Here is a 15463-nt window from a genome sequence, read left to right on the forward strand (position 1 = left end):
CAGCAAAGCAGCTTTTCTACCTTTGCGGAACATGACAGCCCTCATATTTGTCAATACCGCTGAGTTAAGAAAAAAAAAATCCTCAAGGAATACAGGCACACAGTGTACTAAATAACCACGTGCTTCAAAAACACCGGCAGCCATTCAAGTGTTACAGCTGATGCACTGCACTAAGAGTCGGACAGTCCCTCTCCAACGGTCACAGCGGAGAGTTCTGCCTCCGGGAGTTTTGCAACTTTCTAGAAAGCAGCAATCTATCAGTCATTTCTGCTGCATTTCACCCATGTGCTCCCCAGTGAGTAAGAGTTTCCATTGTTCTTTTCAACACTGCATCTACCACCAAGTAGATTGAGGCTCTGAAGAGAAAGTCATTGTCATGCCACCTCTTATTATAACTAGTAACTTACTGCCCTCCTTACTTTTAAAGTGGCCAGGAAAGGAAAGAAGAACTTGTCTCTCTGATGTGAATTCTCTTCAGTTTTAAATTTCTAATTCTGTCAGTTGTACCACTGGTCAGTGGACAGACACGTGCAAGCCCACTGATGTATGTAGGTACCAAAACCACCCAGTAAAAGTCACTTCTGGAGCGATGAGGACAGGATCCTGAGCTGGCTTCCTGCCCACAAAACATGGTTAACTGGGTTTGTCCCAACCATAGACAGTAGGATAAGTGGACGCAGCATCTGGCTTTGAAAAGTGAAGCCGATGCGGATGTGCCTCAAACCTGAAATCTTTCCATTCTGACCAGCAGGGGGCAACTCCACTTTCCTTTACTTTTGGATTACCTCAATACAAAATATGAACAAGCTGTTTGTTTTTAGGTTTATTATCTTATCCAGCTATTCCTTCCTTTGTTGTGCACAATTTATTGATTGATTGATTGATTGACTTAAAATGATGGAAAGCATTGTTTCACTAGAGGCCATGATAATGAATTGGCAACTGTAAGGTAAGCTACAATTTTACACAAGACTAAAGTGTTGTTAAGACTAGTTAAGTTTTGTAATGAATGTGCACTGTGCATTGTAGTCTATCATTCTTTATTTCAAAATTGTAATTGTGCTAATAATCCCCATTTTTAGTAAATGTATCTGTAATTAGGGGGCCAAGCCCGCGGGGACTGGGGAACGCGGATGCAAGCATACGCGTTTCCCAGTACCAGCGGTGCTGGGAACCCTATTGTAATTGTTCAGATTTTTATTATTATTTTCTATTTTTATTCTTCCGTTGATAAAAGTCATACTGCAGGCTAAACCGTGCAAGGTAGGGCGGTGCAATTTGGAGGGCTGGCCCACACCCCCGCACGTACCTCAGACGCAAAAAACTGCACACGTCCGCCTGCAGGGGGCGCTATAAGCAAGGACAACGCGTTTTGGCCTATAACTCCCACACCGTATGTCGCACATTCAAAAACCTTATATCTCCATATTCCTTGAATGGAGCTGAGTCACTTTGTAATTGGCCACGCCCACTTCCGCCTAAATAATTTTTTCGCAAAATCGCGAAAACTGGCAAAGCTGCTTTTTCGAACTCCTCCTAGGGATTTTGTCCGATCTGCACGAAAATTGGCCCGTACGCTCTTCTGCTCCTCCTGAGCTAAAGTTATCAAAAGATTTTTTTTGGCTTGAAAATTCTGCGAATTATTAACGAACAAATTTCCGTAGCTAGCCGTATAAAATGGAAAATGTTGCATATCTCGGTCAAAGTAAATGCTATCGTCACCAAATCAGAGATTCTTGGTTGGCATGAGACTGGGAGCCTATGAGCTGAATTTGGCGAATGTTGGCCCATAGGGGGCGCTAGAGATATGGGAAGTTTATATCTCTAGAACGGCTGCACCGATTTCTACCAAATTTGGTCCGTACGACGTAGGGCCGGTCCTGAGGCCATATCTTCAAGGGGGTCATGACAGGTCAATGTGGGCGGGGCTTATTACAAGATAAACAAAAAAAATTAATTTCTGCCAAAGTATAATACTTAGGGTTTTGAAATTTTATGGCTACATGTAGAATAGGACTCAGATCCCGCCTACCGAAAATCGCGTTTGTGCTCCACTAGGGGGCGCTATAACGCATTTTTGCCTATAACTTTCACATTTTAAATGACACGTTGAAAATTCTTATATTGTCCTATTCCCTGAATAGCGCTGGATTTTCTGACGTAGGCCCCGCCCACTTTCGCCGAAAATTCCCGTCGCTAAGTCGCCACATGTCCGAAACCTACTTTTTCGAACTCCTCCTACAGTTTAAGCGCCATCTGCGCCAAACTTTGCACATACGATGTCTAGATGTGTCTGATCTAAAGTTATCAAAGGAATCGTTGAACGACAAAAAATTCGCTAATTATAACCGAACGATTTTTTGGCTAGCTCAAAAAACGCATGTTGTGTCATATTTCGGTCAAATTAAAGTCTTTTGACTTCAAACTTAACACGCTCGTTCCAGAGGACATCCGCAGACTCTGTGCCAAATTTGGTGCGGATCGGCCAATAGGGGGCGCTACAAACCCAACTAGGTGGCGCTTTAACGCATTTTTGCCTATAACTTCCACATTTTAAATGAGACGTTGAAAAATCTCATATTGCCATGTTCCCTGAAAAGCGCTGGATTTTCTGACGTAGGCCCCGCCCACTTTTGCCGAAAATTCCCATCGCTAAGTCGCCAGATGTCCGAAACCTACTTTTTCGAACTCCTCCTACAGTTTAAGCGCCATCTGCGCCAAACTTTGCACATACGATGTCTAGACGTGTCTGACGAAAAGTTATCAAAAGAATTGTTGCACGCCAAAAAATGCGCTAATTATAACCGAACGATTTTTTGGCTAGCTCAAAAAACGCATGTTGTGTCATATTTAGGTCAAACGTAAGTCTTTTGACTTCAAACTTAACACGCTCGTTCCAGAGGTCATCCACAGACGCTGTGCCAAATTTGGTGCAGATCGGCCAATAGGGGGCGCTACAAACCCAAAAACATCAGGTTTCCCAAAAGTTGCTCAGAGTGTTAAATTCGCTGTGCATGATGCGGCTTCCCTCCTGAGGCCGACCGCAAAGTTACCTAATGATTGGTCATGAATACCGCAGCTCGGACGACGGCGCGCGTCCCCGCGATCGCCCCGAGCCCCGCGTCCCTCGGGGCCCGCGTTGGCGGGTTCCGAGGGCCGCTGGGACCGGGTCGCGCGGGGAGGCTTGGCCCCCGTTCATAACTGCTTGCAGTTCTAGTTTGATTTGATTCTCTTTTTTATCTGTAACTATATTGGAATAAAGTTCTTTGTTTGTATCTAGATTAAATTGTAAAGCTTTCATTTTGTCCCTGTCCATGTATTCTACTGTCTATGGTTGCAACAGACAACTAAGCAAGGTACGGAAAGTGCCCGAGCTCTACCAAATCCAGAAGACTGTAAAATTTCTTTTAATTCTTTCCCCACCATTGACAGGATATCTTGTAATTTAAGACACAATCGATAATAGCCAGGGCACAGAGAGGCTGCTCACACTCCAACCCCCAGACCTTTCAGTTGGAGTGTTTTGGCCGTGGGGTGGAGGACACATACAGCTAATGTTAGCCAGACTGGTGGCAGTGATGTCACACATATAATATGAGGCACTAAAAAATAAAAACATGAAGTCGATATTCTGCTCAAACATAAACTCTGTTTCTCAGGGTTTTTTTTGTCTGAAAGGTGGATTTTTTTTATATAATCACCTAAGATTCAAGTGCTTATTAAAAAAAATGGATGAAGGTAGAACAAAGCATATTTTGTGTCTGTTCTTTCTTTTTTCATGTTAACATACACATAGAACTGAATGTTTTGCGGGTGTTGAAACATCATTGATTTTTGTCAAAAATGCTGGCCCTGGCTGGCAACCTTTTTTGAAAACGCTGGTGGGGAAAGAGTTAAAAAGACCTAATCACTGACATTCTGAATTACATACAGTCTTTTTTTATTGGAGATGATGGAAGTAGCTAACAAGTGAGCCATCTCTCAAGTGTGTAGAGAGTTCTGATCATCCAGGAGGAACAGAGTGGGAACTAACAGGTTCTACTACGAGAACCTGAAGTGCAGGTGTCTCTGGGGTGTTTGATGATTTTGCCCCTGCATCATCTGTGTCTGACATGGTTGGATGATGCATCATAGAAACTCGTTAACTTGCATGCATAATTATTACAGCAAGTATCTATTAAAGTGTCTATTGAAGCATTTCAATACAGTCCTGGTTTATGTCCTGGTTTAAAAAATAAAAACCAGACTCCCAGGGCAATGTGTTCACTACTGTAGCTGTAAATAAATTAACAAATAAAAGATAAAATTCAAAAATATAGACCGCAAAGCCGCAAAGACCTACCTCTTTTTTCCCCCACTGGTTAGATTCTTTATCTGCAATGAGATATAGATTTCTACTTTACAGTGAGCAATTATTCATAAGACTATTTAATGAAAACGTCAGTCAAGCAGTGGAATTCTTCGGTCACAGGTTTTAAGACTATTAGGTGATGCTTCATTGTGCAACCTATCTCAATGTAGGGGTCCCACATGGGGTAGGAACAAACAGGTGATATGAAATGATTAATGATAATATTATAATGAGACAAAAATGAAATCTAACATGGCCATATGTGTTGGACCAAAAATCTGTGGCCAGTTCCTTTGAGAAAACCAAAAACTCTGAAAAGCTTGCAGCAGTCTTTTCACGATGGCTCATTGTGAGCTGACAGGCGGCTGGCTTTGTGATTTCTCACACATTAAAATTCTTCGGAGCAAACTTCTCAATTGGGGGACAGTAAGCCTGTTGCTATTTCAAGTGCTCTTTCACACTTCTTCGTAGCACTTCTTCAGTCTCTATCTGAGAGACTTACAGGGTGTCAAGAGGCATCACACTACTCAGCACATCAGAATACAATTACCTGGTAATAACCTTCATGGGTCACCTGTTTTATGCAGGATGCTTGCTTCACATGAATAAATAAAAATGAATTCATATATGCATATACAAATCCCAGCTGATGAAATAACTGAGCAAATGCAGAATGAAATATAAATGCAAATTTGTGGACATGATCTAACATGCGGAACAGACATGCTTTAGCGAGAAAACTTTTTGCATTCTCAAAATTTGATTCTTTGTCTGTATAAGTGGTTCTCAACCTCTTTGGGTCGTGACCCCCAAGAATAATCAGGTTGGTGTTCATGACCCCCACAAAAAATCCATATTGCAGAAAGTCAGGAGTTCCTATAGTACACCTGGCGCAAAGCGGATGGCACCAGTGATGCAGATGGCATTGCTATCTTACTCCAGCGCAGTTTGCAAGATAGCAAATGGCATTTGGCCAAGGCACACACACACACACACATACACGTCTCCACAATTACAAAACACCTTAGTTTAAGTTAAGGTTTTCCCACGCAGGAGTGTGGATAAGTAAAGTATCCTTTGAACATATTTGTGTGTGTGTGTGTGCCTAAAATGATTCTCACTAATTAGGAATACGGAATTATTATTATACTTGTAAAGCCTAATAAATTTCACTAGACCTGCAAACTGTGCACAGGCTGGGATCACAGTCGTCAGCTGTAGTGATTGTGTCTCCATGTTCATTGGGATCCAAAAAAAACGGGTTAATCAATTATAATCTATAACATACAAAATTAACAAGTTGTTATATTGGACCACAAAACTGTCTCAACCCAGGGAGAAAAAGGTGTAATTCTGTCAGAGGCTGATGTTGGTTGTATATACCCATTGGGTAACCCTCGCTTAATTTTGCACCTCACTTCCTTCAAACTTAAGAAACACTTTCTGATTCTGTTTCCTCCACCCACAGTAGTGTCAGCGCGACAGACGAGTGAGAATGGGAGGAGGAGAGGATGCAACTGCGTCTGCGAGCCATCCCAGACTGACTGCGATGCATCCGAGCTGCAGCTCAGTCCAGCTCTGGTGGGTGTTCAGCCACTGGAGACTCTGCTGGAGGCCACCCAATTCCCTCCACAGCATGTCATAAAGTCTGCTGGAGATCTGGGAATGGGTGGTCCTCCTGCTGGATGTTCCCACGGTGTAGTCTGGGTCAGCTTGCCTTTCCTCTCAACCACACCGTTTCTTCTTCCCCACTCCTCATTTCTCTCTCCCACTCCTGCTCACTGGCTACTCCTTCAGCCAAAAGAGCTGCATAATAATGATGATAACGATGAATTATAAAATACAAAGTAATTTCAAGGTCCTTCAGTGTAAAACACAACCGGTTACATAACTGCATGACATTTACCGTTCATGTACTCTAATAATTCTTGCAGGCATCAATGTAAAATGAACTCTTTACACATGAAACCTGCTTTGGTGGCCCCCTGCTGTCTCCATGTATTGCACATTCTTACACATTCAATTCTCAAACCAAAAGATCTCGTAAATCAAGAGAGACCTGAGTGGTGATAGAAAATGCATTTTCTTTTCTGCATTTACTGTAGCCGCTGAAGAACAGATGCTCTGCTTCTGAAACAGTGATGTTATACAGAGCCATGACATATCTGTTGGATAATGTCAGTAAATTACTGTAAAATACAGACTTGCAAAGCCGTCACATGAAACACAGATGTCAGGGGTTAATTTCTAAATCACATGAGGTCCCCTGGCAATATTAGTCCTGTACAAATAGGGCTGAAAGCAAGTTATATTACTGGTACAGGTGAAGTAATGTAAACCCACTGCCTGGTTTAAAATATGGCCCTGATTTCCCATCATGCTTGCTAGACTGACAAATTCAGAACTTGTGCTGGTTTATATTAGTGAGGTGGCTGATACATTTCTTGAGGCCAGTTCTATTTTGTATATTTTTGAGTGCCTGTCCCTTTTGTATAATGTCACTAAGGTGCTTGCTTGCCACAATATTTTGTTCAATTCTCCACAAACATCTGGTGACCCCCAGAAATGATCTTGTGACCCCCTTGGGGCTCCATACCCCTAAGTTGAGAACCACTGATCTAGAGGAAAACTGAAAAGTTGACCAAGAGAATTCAATCTCAAATTCCAAAAAGTTTCAAGGATACACATCTCACATCTTACTCTAGCCTGATCCTTCTGTGCATTTATGTCTATGTTACAACACATCCTCACATGCACACAAACACGCATGTACCATCGTCCATCGTAACGAACCTCTAACCTAACATACTGTGCACAAATCCTTCCCATCCCTTCCTCTTTGTGACAGAGATTTCTGGCCGACCACACCACCGAATCACCCAGGGTAAGCGCCGTGTGTATCTCAGAGCTACTGAAGCAATCATGCAAAGCCCGGACTAATCCGTGACACCCGTTAGCCATCCCCCAAGACAGACCAGCGCTGACAGGGCCCTGCTGCCCTGTGCCTGGTGCTACACCCATCACCACTAACGTCTTTATCAGCAGGACAGATGGATTGCAGGTGAGCATATTCTCCTGGCCATTATAGGAGAGAGAGGAGGAAAAAGGAAAGACAGAAAAACAGGCAGGCGCAGAGGAAACCTGAAATCGAGACAGAGAAAAAAAAAATACAGGAACTGGCTGTCAGTGAGTTTGAGTGACAGGAGTGATAAGGTCCATCATGGTGTTGTAATGAGGAGCAGGGGGAAATAGGCCCAGTCAGACATGGCGTGGAATTAGCAGAGCCAGAGAGGAGAGGAGATGAGACAAGGAAGTGCGGAGGAAGAGAATGAAGAGAGGATCAGGATTTTGGTGGACAAGGAAGAGTGAAATATAACAAGGACAGAAAGAAAGAGATGTGGAGGGCAAAAGGTGCTCGGTGAAGGAAGAAGACATGGGTATGTTATTGCCTGCTCTGATACCAGCATCAACTGGCACAAAAGTTTAACAATACCCACAAAAGTTTCCCTGGTACAATGTGAGCAAGACAAGGGGCTTCATGCAAACTGTGAATGAACTCGTGGCATTCACCAATTTTCTCATACTTTGAAATTTCCTTCAGATACGAATACAAATCACAAGGTCCAGCCTTGTTGCAGGAGTCAAGTTCTGTTAGTTAGCTGTTATCCAAACCAAAGGTTTTCACTAATGACTGTAGATTTCATAGAGTTTGAAGTTCATTTTGAAAAATAAATTACACTTCATAATTATGTCGACATTATCCTGTTTGACTGAAGTCCAAACTATAACATAATTGTAAATTTACACATAAAGCCTCTCATCATTAATTTAATGATGCATTATTACCCGCTGTCAGGTGTACTGGCTGTACATCTTTAATGCAGGTTTATGAAGTCACTGTCCAGGGGAACATCCTCACTTTTGTCCTCTGTCTCTGTGATGGGAACTTCCCCTTGACCCCCACCTTCCGTTGCAGTCACTGATTGCCTTGCTGTGATGAAGCGTTTTTTTTTTTTTCCTTTTAAGCCATTTTCATATTTCTTTCATATACATTTGTTCTTCATTTCAGTGACAGTCTGACCCTCAGGTAAGACGGCATTAAGAGCGCTCGTTTTTCCCCATTCTCTGCTTAGCAGGTCTTTTAATTTCACTGCTGGCGCTGTTAAAATTCTAGACTTTCATTTATGGATCTCTGTAAGCAGGACTTCAAACACCGAGCTCATAAAGTTCTTCTTTTTACTCTTTGACGCCAATTTTCATTAATGAAAACTTCTTGACATATGAGACAGGAAGTGCAGCCTTAGATGGTAATGTTAGGGTGTTAATTTTGCAAAACTTACAAGCCTCATGCACATCCACTCAGATATGCACAGATGGATCATTTACACAGGTATCTGAAGTTAAGAGCATTTGCTGAATGACGTGACATGTTCATGCGAGCCCTTTGTACAACCAAAATGGTCTTGCATGCGGCCCACTGTAATCCTCGAGATAATGTACCCAAGACTAGGAGCACACGCGGAGATAATATAACCCCAGTTTGCGATTGGCAGATAAGATTCTGCAGGAGAAACAGGAGCATATCTGGCCTTCAGATGACAGCACTACCAAGGGTTCCCATATCATCTTTTTCTTGTTTCCCTTCTCATAAAAACAGGATTAGATCCTCACTATAAAATTAATCAGGTCGGAGCCCGATCCCCTACAGAAGCAAAATGTAATAAATTTCATAGTATAGTAAAAAAGGATACCTTAGGATACCTTGACGTTAAAATTGAAAGATAGATTGCACTGAATCGTCCATCCTTAAAAAGAACTTACTAAGGAGAAAAGAAATGGCTGTTTGGCACGCTGTTCAGTTAATTCTTACGTGTTTTATGAAAGGTTTGAAGATTTGTCTCTGTTCACATTTCAGTATTGCATCAGTGATTGTCGGTGCAGGATGCATTGCAGCATTTAACATCAGCCAAATTCACTTAAAACAGCTTGTCACCCCTGAAGAGCTGTTGAAGACAAGTCAATCTGAAATTAAATTTCATTATATTTCTTTCAGAGATCAGTTTATATACTGTTATATGTGTTTGTTATCTAGGAGTAACAGAAACATACAGTAAAACCTATACTGACTGCTCTTAACTGGCTTGTATAGGCTGCAGGTCACCAATAACTGCTAAACTGAAAACAAGGCTTACCCAATAGAATTGTTAGGGATTAACTAGTTACATGTAATTAAATAACAAAAAATGTAATTGTAATATTTTACAGTTACTAGGAAAATATGAAATTAAATTACTGTTATTATTCACTTACTTAATGATACTGCTGCTGGGTCAAAAAGGGTCCTTGGCGTAACATGTCCCTAACTTTATGTTAACTTATTTAACTGCTATATGGTGGAGGGCTCAGCGATTGATGACAGTCAGCCAACGCCATGATCATCTATTCGCCTAGTTAAAAGTAGTCACTTGAGGTAAAATAAACACCAGTGTTGCCAACTTAATTGCTTTCTTGAATGTACTGGTGACATTTGAGACTGTTTTAGTAACTTTTCCGTCTCAAAAAGCACCTTGCCAGAGATCTAGTGACTTTTTGGTGAGACCTTAACTCCTGTCCCCTGAAGAGAGTCGGCAATAGCTGTCAGTAAATGTGCTCACATATTTCTGTGGCTCTCCATAGTGAGTTCCTAATCACTGACCAATCACTGATCCCTATTGTTTGTATCTGGGGAACGCCTTTGTTTTGGTTCCACTAATTTCTAATGTTTTTAATTTTACACTAAATGTACAGAGTATACAAGAGTTTATTCCAGTGAATCCTCTATTTGGACAATTTCCACACTTAATACAATGGCATAGGTATACATAGTCGGTAAAATTTAGCTTAATGTCTCAGGATGTAATCTTGTACCATCTGGTCATTTTTCAGGCAAACTTAAGCTATTTTCTTTTGAAAATAACTGGAACACTGACAGACTCAAAGGCAGTTAAGTAGCATGGAGGAATATGTTGCCATCGCTTAGTCCCATCTGTGATTTGACCATTAAGAGCCATTAAGGAAACACAGCTAAGGCTAGTGAGACCACTTTGCAATCTGTAATGTGTGACAAAAACAACAATGAATGCGCAGGAGATGCCTATATTTCACAAGGTGTTGAAATAACAAGGATAGAAAACATATGTTTCAGGGCGCCCCTGTAGCTCACTTGGTAGTGCATGCGCCCCATGTACTGAGGCAATCAGTCCTCTGCAGCGACTGCTGGTTCAACTCCTGCCTGCGGTCCATTTGCTGGGTGTCATCCCCTTTCTCTCTGCCCCCTTTCCTGTCATTTCTTCAGCTGTCACCTATCAAATAAAGGCAAAAAGCCCCGCCCAAAATTAACCTTAAAAAAAGGAAACGTATGTTTGAACCACTGCTAACTATAACAAGCTTGGGCAATACTTAATGCTTTGTTATGCTATAATGTTAATAAAAGACAAAAGCACCTTATGTAAACTTTTATAGCAAGCTAAGAATGTGTCTCCTAGTGAGATGTCTGGTCCTAGCTTGCTTAAATGTTAACTTCTGGCCATTTAATAGACAGAAAAAAAGAATTCCAATTTAAGCTTGAATTTAGGTTACAAAGTTGTTAATGAAGGCTACCATCAGAGCTGCTGCCCCTATCCTAGCTAGAGCCCCTAACGTTCTATAATGGGGGATGAACACAACAATGAATGTGCACGGGCTGTTCATGACTCAGCGTGTGTTGGAAATAACAAGAAAAGAAAACCTATATTGGAATCAGTGCTAACTATAACAATGCTGGAGTAACTAGCTTCCACGTGGACACCCGGCAGCATCCGCCTCCCAGTTTAATGCTGTAGATGGATCAGTACCAATCTCAGTGCTGTGTGTGCTTGTTAATAAAAGGAAAACAAAGCCATGACATCTTGTCTTAGCGTCCTTAAATATCAGTAAACTTTTGCCATTGAAAATGCCCCCCAACCCACCATGATTAACAAACATTAACAACAACTGGTGAAGCAACTACTACAAAGGGATTCAAGCTGAATTTTAGTGAAATAAAGGTCAGCACTTTTACATCAGCGAACTCTGGTTTGTTTCCCCATGGCCAAATACAGTAGGTCTATGCCCCCCCCAAGAGGGCTCACCCTCCAGTTTGAGAACCGCTGCATAAATATGTCAGAAAATGATTTCATCCTCTTTTGAAAGACAAAAAGAAGAACTCAAATTATAGTTTGTCTTCAGGTAACAAAGTCATTAATGAAGGGCACCTTCAGAGCTGTCTCTGTCCCTGTGTGGATGTGGACTGTGGATGCTATGACTCTGTCATACAAGAATAATTTTTAAAACAACAAACAGAAAATGAGAAAAGAGAACAGGAACCAGTGGCTGCATATCTATTGTAAAACATGTTGAGGAGCTGATAATTGTTTCTTTTCAAACCACAAAATTGATGCTTACTTATTTTGTTCTCATTTCTTTTACATGCAGTCTAACTAGAATAACTTCAACGTACAAAGACGAATTAGGGAGGAAAGCAGAACAGATTCCCTGCTGGTTGATCTGAGGATCTACGCAGGAGTGGAGTGGTGGTCTCAGGCAAAGACTTCACAAGCTATGAATAGCTGTCTCTATGCATAGAGCTGTGGTAGGTAGGTCTGAGGAAAAACAGAGGCACCCTACGTGGGGATTATGTTTGCTGAATTCAAACAAAATGTCAACTCAGAAAAACCCAGCTACACTGGATTTAATGAATAATAACAGGATGGGGCTCACATTCATCCTGAACATTCATTTGCTTGCTTCTTTCTTTCACCCTCTCTCTATCCTTATATGTTGGACTTTTTCTACTCATCTTTTCATGCCTCCCTCTATCCTTCTCTGCTTGAGTTCTGCTCACAAGTTGGAAGACTTGCATCTGGTCTGCAGGAGGTTCAGAAAAAGACAACTCGAGACTCTTCTGAAGGACAGGATTTCGGAAAGTTCTATGAAAAGACTTGAATATTTAGTTGAATAATTTATACGGTGAAAGCTCGAGAGCTGCCGCTGACACAAACCCCCTGCACAGACTCGCACTGGAAAACACACTCACAATATGATGGCGGTCATCCGAGAGGTCACCGATGATTCATGGGCAGGTTGGGAGCGGTCAGGGAGAGTGGAGGGCAGAGGATTTATATAGGGAGCTTAGCGCCTTCAAACACTTGTTTTTTAAAAGCTCCATTTCTCCACGCCGTTAAACGGATCTCTTCCCAGTGAGAAATGAGAACATTAACTGGGACACGGACATGGTGCACTCTGCGCGGCCCTGCCGAGCCCTCTGAGCTGTAACATTTCACATCTGAGCTGCGCTCCTTACAAGCTCCCCTGACACCCCAATGCATCATGGGAGAGCTGGAGGGAAGGTTTGGTCGGGGCAAAGTGTGATGTGTCTGAAAACCTGACAACAGCCGGGGGCGTTTCCATTAAGAACAACACAACTCAGTGTTACAACTGCACCTTAAGGCGGCGTGAGGGTCTTTTTCTACAGGAGCAGGTTCATTTTATTTTCTGTTTTCTCACCTGCAGAGGTGAGAGGGAGGGATGAAGAGGGAAAAGAAAACAGCCATTGTAGCAGCTTCTGACAGATTCATCACAAGGTGGCACAAGGTACGATTTATTGTGGGCTATTTTTTTCTGTACATACATTTTATTTTATAGCGTGACTGGCAGACACCGGTTTAGTCTGTTAGTTTCTCACTAATGCCTTAAGGCGGTGCTGACTAAACAAACCATCACTGAACCACAACATGTCTACTCCCACTCCTGCTCACAGATTCCCTTATCTTGCCTATGCACCCATATCACCTAGTTACACCAATGTGTTATTACATGTCATAGGTTCTTTGTGCACACACGCACACCCTGTGATCTGTGCTCGTTATTTTCTGAGCTTTACCTTTAGCAAACAAGGCCAGAAATAAATTTTTTTTGTATTCGAGAAAGCGAAAGGTCACAGTGAGTTGGGAGTCCTTGAGTGGGTGAAAACACATGCACATGAAATGTGTAGGTGGAAGAGTGTGTGGGGGCAAACTGAGCATGGTGCAGGTGACTCGTCTCCACAAAAGGTGAGTTATGTGACTGTGCAGTGACGTTTGCTGAGGATTTGAGAAATAAGTCCATCTGTCAAGCTGTTCCCGCATAAGCCATTAGTACAGTACATACACTAAAGTCTGATTATTACATGAATAATATTTCCACTTGGTTGGCAGAGCATAGGTTTAGGGTTTAGTTGAAATTCTGTACGAATATAAATTCTCTTTTTTAAGCTAAAAAGGGAGCCAGGCCAATTTAAAATAGCGATTTAGAGACAGGCTTTCATATCAAATTTTCAACCCAGTCTCACATCAAAATGTATAATAGTTATGTTGGTCCACAGCGCAAAATAAATCACTTCTACAATAAGGGCTCTAAAATTGTGAGACACCCATATTTTTTTGTCCAGTGCTTTTCTATAGGCCTGCATCGATGTCATGTTTCTTTTTTTCATGTTTGCTATATCTTATCATAAGCATTGCATGATTGAAACCTCGAATGAAAACAGTATTTCTGTTTTTTGTATTTCTGTTTCACATACCTCAAAATGAGAAACTGAAATGACTGAACACTTCCTGCATAGGTGTTTCACATTAAAAGCTTTCCATGCGATATTAATACTTACTGAAAGAATGATAAAGTAGAAGTGACATTAATTAGTGTATGAAAATATTTATTTATGAAAACAGCAGGTTGATGAATATGACATGACCATGTTGTTGCACTGGCAGAATTATTACTGTGGAAATGTCTGTTATTCTAAATTTAGCATGTGAGTATTTACTGGGCACATAATATAGCCAACAATGCAGATTCTTAGCAGCTGGTCTGCCACACAGCTATTATTTGAATACAGGCATTTAGTTTAGAAATGATGGTAATTATTAACATATCTTCTTGTGCTAGGCCTCTTGTCTGTTGGGGCAGTGATTTGAACTTATTTGGCATCATGTTTCTGGTTTCCATATTTATTTTGCTACTCTTACAGATTTTTTATGGGACTCTTATGACTCCATATAAGAAGTTACAGACAAGAAAGATTGAGAGAAGGTCAGATGAACTACATCCAGTTTTACAAGCTATAGGAACATCCTAATCCAGCTAGAAAGAGTGGGAGAAGCTCACTCGCACTTTGAAAAGTTCCAATTCAGAGAAAGTTTCAGAGTGAAAGTGTCAACATAACCATAGAAACTCATTACAACTGGTCTCCCTCTCCTGCAGCAATCAGCGTCCTCCTGCCACACAAGCCCACACATGCTGCAACAGCGGGAGAGACGCTAAATTTATCGCTGGCCGCTTTTTAGAAATAAAATTGCGGAGACGGTCTGAAAAGTGACAAACCGTCCAAGTTGGTGACACTGCTCTCTACCCTGTTTGCTCCTTCCTGTCTGATGCTGGAGAGAGTGCACCTCTTGGTTGCTACACAATTTTTACGCCATTGAACTTCACTTTTTGCATAAGCCAAGATTTAAAAACCTAGAATAATCTTAAAGGCGCAATTGTGCATCCAAAAATGAGTACTGCAGTCCAAATAGTGAGTTGGAGCCATAGATGGTCTATTGAATAGATTGAAATCCTATTTAATATACAGGCTATGGTTGAAACAAGCTGTTTCCCCCTGCCCCCTCCTCCCCAGGCTCGAGGAGGCTCAGGCAGGCAGCAAGAATACTGCAGGAGTGCAAGACAAGTGCAACATTGTAATTTGCCAATAAAAAGCAACACAAAGTCCTACACTGTAGGTTGATCATCAGTTTATAACTGTCATTTGTCTGTCAGTGTAAAGCTAAGCCTGTCATCCTGAAAAACAAAGTCCACTGCTCTGTCTGCCAGACTCCATTAACATATCGGTCAATTTAATTTTATAAACATATACTGCTTTTAAAAGATTATTAATAATTTCTTACAACTCATAAACAGACACCTATTCATTCAGCGAACATTCAGCATTAATCTGAACTGTAATTATCTAATGTAATGTAATGTATTCTGCATAGTTACATTCATATTATAAAGCAAATTAGCATAAACCTGTGCATT

At 41.4% G+C, this 15463-nt stretch overlaps 1 protein-coding gene across 1 annotated transcript in view; it reads right to left on the minus strand.

Moving 5' to 3' along the window:
• The window catches only part of cdh13 (cadherin 13, H-cadherin (heart)), a 452332-nt gene that overhangs the window by 88687 nt on the left and 348182 nt on the right, over positions 1 to 15463 (minus strand). The window lies entirely within an intron of this gene.

Source organism: Lutjanus erythropterus, chromosome 13, assembly GCF_056507025.1.
Source record: "Lutjanus erythropterus isolate fLutEry1 chromosome 13, fLutEry1.hap2, whole genome shotgun sequence".
In the NCBI taxonomy this organism is placed as follows: Eukaryota; Metazoa; Chordata; class Actinopteri; order Lutjaniformes; family Lutjanidae; genus Lutjanus; species Lutjanus erythropterus.